General features: G+C 32.4%; 1 protein-coding gene across 1 annotated transcript in view; it reads right to left on the reverse strand.

Annotated features, from left to right (window-relative positions):
* The window catches only part of LOC110038277 (protein ENHANCED DISEASE RESISTANCE 2-like), a 21,806-nt gene extending 15,698 nt beyond the window's left edge, over window positions 1-6,108 (reverse strand). Inside the window, exon 1 of the mRNA XM_020743063.1 lies at window positions 5,822-6,108. The gene's annotated coding sequence lies outside the window, so the exon portion shown is untranslated. The remainder of the gene's footprint in view (window positions 1-5,821) is intronic.
* Window positions 6,109-7,042: the final 934 nt, after the last annotated feature.

The following is a 7,042-nucleotide window of genomic DNA, read 5'->3' on the forward strand; positions in this document are numbered from 1 at the left end:
TTATCTAAGATGTAATTAACTATAGGGGCTTGCCCTTATAGGAAGCTTTTCCCGAACCCAACATAATATAAACCTTATTTAATTCCTTATATTAAATAGGGGAATTTGTCGGCCAATATATTGGTTTCACAGACCAAACGGATGTCATAACTTTCTTTAGTTTATTTGATCGAGCCTCACCCTCAATTCTTGTGTTCATTCTTCAGGATAGATACAGGGTTTGAGGTAAAGCGCTCTTTCATTTAAACTATGAAAATTATGGGGTCAGTTTGACTTCATCTTGTTCAAAACTAAATTTTTTAAAAAAGTCATTCTGAAGCGGGTAACGGGATTTTAATTCCGATGACCGACAGCTTCTTACGGGCAAACCTCACACCAAAAATAGTCCCGACAGCATGGTTGTCAGACCTGCAATGCTTTCTGCAACAGAATGTTGACATTTAAAAGAGAATCATAAAATTAAGAATTTTAAGATTAAAATGCTCAGCTGAATGAGTGGTTTTACACTTAGAGTCAAAATGTGAAATAAATATATCCGAGAAAGGATTAGAGTAGCTCCAGTGGCACATAAGATTAGAGAGAGTTGCCTAGGATAGATTGGTCACATTAAGCATTGATCGTCTGATGACCCTGTTAGAAGAGTACATGCTTTAGATTTGACTTATGCCAAGAAAGACAAAGATAGACCTAAAAAGACTTGGGCATGTTGTATAAACGATGATCTTAATTTATCAGAATTAAATGAAAATACGACACTAAATACGACACAATTGAGAAAAGGATTCATGTAGCCAACCCTACTTAGCGGGATAAAGGCTTGTTGTTGATCTTGTTGTTGTTGAATGTGAATTCAATCAGACCTAAATTTCAAGATACAAAAAATGAATAGAATTAGAAAATGTTTAACCAATACAAATCTTTGACAAAGTATTCCCACATTACTATCAATCCTGCCAACTTTGTCATGGAAAAAAAAAACGAATTCTTGATGAAATTATCAAGCACAAAGAAAATATAATTTTGCAAAGAAAATTACTAATTGCATCTCCTATAAAAGATCTCCAAACATATCTTTATAAAATTCACAAGCTTTATGTCTCACATTCCAAATGAATGACATATCTTTGGCATCATTGACTTTATTCATGCTAGCTGTAATATAATTTGAAAATTTCAAAACATACTTAATCTAGGGTTGCTAACTACACTATTCCTTCAAGATCACTTTAATCAATCTTCTAAATTGGAAAATAAACCAAATCCTCTTTTAAGGACAAAAATATAATATCATTTTCGAAGCCATGAAAATGTTTTTAGTCACTCTAAAATTATTTCTAGTAATAATATTAGAACCAATATGCATAGCTTTATTAAAATCTTAAACATATCTTGGACATACATTCTACTTCTTTTATATCAATCAAATGAATTTTAAAGACATTCATTCACATGACTTCTCAAGGTCAATAAAAATAATTTGAAAACTCTATCTCTATCCTTTAAACTATACCATTAAAAGACAATTTTTTTACATAGTATATCTCCCTAGTATGAAACCATTTGATTCTTCAAAATTAGCACAAGTTTTCTAATTATATAATTCATTACACTTTATCGCTGTTTTATTGAATGAATTAAAATTTTGATTCCTATATAGGTAACATAATCTTGAATAAAACTATTATTCCTAAACAATAATACCAAAATATTCTTTATCTTATCATTTAACATTTTCTTAATATTTCATAATTCCATTAAAAAAAGTTAATCAAACCATTGTAGTACCCCACATAACTCTACAAATTTAAGTCAATATATCAGTTGAATCTAAAGTTTGACGGATATGCATCTTCTTCATAGCTAATTTCACTTTACCTTTTTAGTTCAATCTATAATATACATATTATTTTCCTCATTATGAACTTCCAAAATAATTTAAAATTTATTACCTAAAACTCTCATTTAATAAGTTCTAGAGCTAGCAATTTTTTTATATTTTTATGACGTCATTTTCATTAGGATACCATTAACTTCGCTTTTAATGCATCTAACATGATCAAGGTCATTAGAGCCACCATCTCTTACATTAGCTATTCTATATGTCATTTTCTCCTTCTTCAGTACAAAGTCTATTATATAAATAATCAAAAGCTTAAGCGATTCCATTCCTTGATGCAATCTTGCAAGATTCAAGCTTTACTATAATCATTACAAGCCTAAATAATATTCAACTTTTCCACGCATCAAAAGAATTTTTTATTTTCTTGAACACCTTTAAACTCTCATTCCTATTATTAATATTTTCAACATCAATAACTTGTAGCTTCCCCAATATCTATGAATTTTCCTTTTATATTTAGTTTCTTCTAAAGAAGCTGTAAACAATCAATATATATTTTTCTTGACATCATTAGGTCCACCAATTCTCTAAGTTTCATATTCAAATAACACAAATTTAATCTTAGTTTTAATTTTTAAAAGTAGTCACATTTGCTTTTCACCACAACAAAGTTAAGTTGTGAAACGATTTAGAGATGATGTCCTAGCCAACCTTTACCAACTTTTCATCACAACTGATAAAACCTTACCAACCTTTACAAAATATCAGGAAGTGGTTGTAAGGTCTTATCATGACACATGTGGAGCATGTACATAAAGGCAATAGTAGTTGCGGATGTGACAAGACGTAGGCAACCCAAACCAGCTGCCAACGCCAATTGAGGTGTACATACTTCGAGAAATTGAAGTTATCAACCAAAATTCTCAAGAGCAAGACATAAATAAACAAAAATAAAGTAACGGTCAACCAAGGCAAGCTGGGTTAGCATGGAGCATGGCAGATGAAGGTTGATAGGTAGGTTAGAGATGGACAAACAAAGGCTAGCTAGCATCCTAGAGTGAGCAAGCAAAGGCAAGCCAGTAAGGCTCATAAATATAAACGAGTTAGTCATCCACAAAGTCTTCTAAGAGTAAAATTATGCAAAAAATGAGGCGTTACACCCTAGACTATTCTCAGGTTTTACTCATTATAAGTCATTCACCCTAGTTAAGAACCCTCATTGGATCGTTAAGATGAAAATTTTATTTATCAACTTGATCACTGATGTTTGGCCAAGGCAAAAGGGGGTACACTCGAGTATGGCAGATGAAGGTATGTTAGTAAGTTAGAGACAGGCAGACAAAGGCGAGCTGGCATGGTAAAGCTAGGAAAACAAAAGAAAGCTAGCAAGCCCCATGTTATCAGGTAGATCATTCCCCAAGTCATCTAGAAAGAAAGGTCAAGTGGTACCTAAGGAAAAACTAACTGGCATAATCACGTAACTCAGCTATGTCCTTACGTAACATTGGAGCTCGAGATTAAGTGCAAAAAATGGTCACTACTCCCTCATTATGTTTAAGTTTTGCCTATTCTAAAAATCACTTATACTAAGTCTAAAAACTTTAGCAGTAATACAATAAAATCATCCTTGAATCTCAATAGATAGGATCTATGTCCCAAGTCCTCTCAAGTAGATTCACATTTTGACCACGGAAGCTATAGCATATAAGGGCGTCACTTACCACTAAACGAGTTGAAAAAAATACTCCCGAACCTGACTATCCAAGGCAATTTAGACCTTAGCAAACTTGTCCACAGCCCCTTTGTGTATTTCTACCACAAGGATCTCCAAGGGCTTTAGGAGAAGGAAGCCAAGGAAGAAAACTAGGGTTCACATAAGTATATAGGGACAAATATTGTTTTAAGAAATTGATATTAAAATATGCAATAAAATTGTAAGAACATTGCTAAACACAAGCAAAAATTTTAATAGAAAAACCTCCTATTTCCCCTTGCATCCAATTCTTCTACTATTTTCTTTCTCCTTGTAAATACCTTTGATTTCCTTATTGCTATTTTTCTCAAAATAGTAAATAACTTCACTGTTTTCTTCTCAATTATGTGCCAGGGACAGCATATGCAACTACTGTGATAAAAACAATACTTGGTGATGAATGGAGTTTGGTTCACGTGGTGATCTCTGGATGTTGAAGCTGTCACAGAAAAACAAACTTGCGCATTTTGACAGCACATAGAGGAAAAGAAAGAGTTGGCTGAAACAGAAAATTTGCAGAACAAAATTGAAATTTAAACTTTAATTCAATTCAAAACTGATTGATTGCAATTAGCCCTTAATTCCTAATTTATAGACGGAGGATAAGAAATAATAAATTTAAATCAAAGTATATCTGAAATGGATAAGAATGCATAGAAATATCAATTATAAATAAATTCAATCTACTAATCTCAAATTTAAGATATGAAATATGCAACTAGCTTCCACATTTCAAAAAAAACTAAATTACAAAAAAATGAGATGTAACAAAGTTTCTTAATTTTTAAGGATTGACCATAACTTTTAGAAATTGATAAGTATCATCATTAGATAATGGTCTTGTGGAACAAGGTTAGTATAGGTCAAACAGAAAACATTCATCCCGATGCTAGTAATGACACTGAACTTGATCAACTTAGGCTTATCAGGACACTGACAACATTGATTATGCCATAAAAAGGTTCAAGTTTATAAAATAGCAAGCACTTTCCAACAGATGCGAATGAACCAACCTTCCCCTTGGAAAACCTAAATTCTTAGAGACCATTTTTTTAATTATTTATTTTTATTTGTTTTATTTATTTATTTTTTACTTGAAATAAAACATTTTTGATATGTTATAACATAATTAGTTATTTTTAAAAAGGATCAAAGTAATTTTTAGATGTTTTGAGTGATTTCAGAAACAAGTAAATTTGTTTTATAAAAAAAATAAAGATGCAAAAAATGCACTAAACAAACATGCTTTTCAAACGAAAGTTAAAATAAAATTAAAAATTAAAAATAAAAGTGACCCTAAACAAGTCCTTAGCAAATCCTGCCATCTAGTTACGCTAGCAGCTAAACAATAAGCCAGAAATAGATATCTGGATGAAGAATTAGAATGCATAGAAATAGCTCATCTGCCAAAATTCAAACCATTAATCTTAAGTTTAAATCTTAAAATGTGGAACTACTTTCACATCTCAAGGAAAACTAAATTACATAAAAACAAAAAAGCACTTAAGTTGTCCAAATTTTATGATTTGAAGATAATTTTGAGAATTTGATGAATATCATTTTAATTTAGTCCAAAAAAAAAAAAAAACAAACAAACAAACAAATTTTGCATGTGCATGTATCTCGAATGGGCTCAACCAAAGATTTTTCCCATCTAAAACTTGTATGATGCATCAAAATATGTGCTTAATTAAAGAACTATCAGTCAGCCAATGATCCCTGGGACAACTGAATCATTTTCAATTGGAAGATATCAAGGAGATTTTCTAAGGTGTGCTAGAGTTTCTTACAAAGCAAGGCAAGAAGGCACAATCCTTGTTTTAATACAGCCCAAAACACAACAGAAATGATATAGCCAAATACGTTATACGGACCAGGCATTACCATTTGATAACGCCACTTAAGAACAAAATTATTAAAGATCAAAGAATCAAACATTAAACCTAGAGTGACACGTTGTCAGTAAAGCTTATCAAAAGTCTACATCCAATTACGTAAAAGGATTAACAGGGTACCATTCAGCAAACCTCCTAACCTAATCTGACATCACAAGTTTCAGAATTTCCCCACATACTCGAATTAGCAAGATCAGAGCCCAACAATTACAAATATCCATCTCGATGCCATTAGGGACACCAAAACTAACCCTAAGAAACACGATTATGCCATGAAAAGTTTCAGGAAGATGGATTAAACAATAAAATTCCTACGGACATCAAGGAACCAACCTTTATCCTGCTAAACCTGAATTCTAAGCTCGGCACCCCGTCTAGTTGGCAGAACTTGAGCGAGAAACAGATATCACGAAGACGGCTTCCACGGAAAAGGAGAAAAGTAGGAATGATAGGTTACACACAATAACAAGAGGGATTTATGAAGCCAGTCGTCGACCGGCGATCGAATCCGAGCGGGAACGTATCGAGCTGGATGGCGTCTCCGCTGAATTTCATCCTCCTCCGCTTATACCACGATGCGTTTCTTTCTATACTTCAATAAGACGCCGTTAAGTTGTCACTGTTTGTTCAGCTTTTTTCTAGATGAGTTTTTCATGCAGCTACAGATGGGAAAATTATTTAGTTTAGAGACCCCACTCAGGATTATATGTGGTAGTAAATTAAAAAGCGATATTTAGTTTAAGGGCCCACCACCAAAAAAATAAGAGAAAAATTATTTTGCAGTGCGACCCGACCCGAGCCCCACTCCAACATCAAAAAAGTGTCTATTTGTCAATTTCCGATCCCGCCAAATCTAAATTTTGTCATTTTAGATCCCGCCAAACTGGGAGAAAAGAATTATCAGCTTTAATTCTTTTTAGGGTTCAAGAATTATTTCCTTTTTCCATTTGCGTTCGTATTCAGAATCGTGTTCGACAGCTAAGGTTCTTCCGATAGATTTTGCTCTCGCCCAAGAAATGCAGATGAAATCGCAAAATGATTGTGAGAATGATGTCAATGAGCTGAGCTTATTAGTTGAGGCACGAAGCGTTCCGTAGATGAACTTATTTCTTTCTATTTACTGGTGTTATTAATGGCGTCCTAATGATTAGAATATTAAAGAGCTATTCTGGTTTGATTACTATACGTTTTGATTGCAACATTATTGTTATGTTGGAGGCTGGACGTGATGTTAGTTAGGTATTATTATGGTGTTTATGGTTAAAGATTTAGAACCATAATACAACTATAATAGCAGCAAAATAGCACCAAAATGAAAAAAATCACTTATATCATCTTAATATTACCATAATAAAATTATAATAACACCAAAATAATAGTCGTTTTGAACTGTACATTTGTGTTAATATAATATCATAATACAACCATAATGTATTTCATATGTTTTGGTATTATCATGGTGTTATGTTGTCATTATAATTAATGTTGTTTTGGTGCTACAATCATGTTATTATGGTTATATTATGGTATTATTTTGTATTATTGGCTTTGAAC

The sequence above is a fragment of the Phalaenopsis equestris genome, unplaced genomic scaffold (assembly GCF_001263595.1).
Source record: "Phalaenopsis equestris unplaced genomic scaffold, ASM126359v1 Scaffold232356, whole genome shotgun sequence".
In the NCBI taxonomy this organism is placed as follows: Eukaryota; Viridiplantae; Streptophyta; class Magnoliopsida; order Asparagales; family Orchidaceae; genus Phalaenopsis; species Phalaenopsis equestris.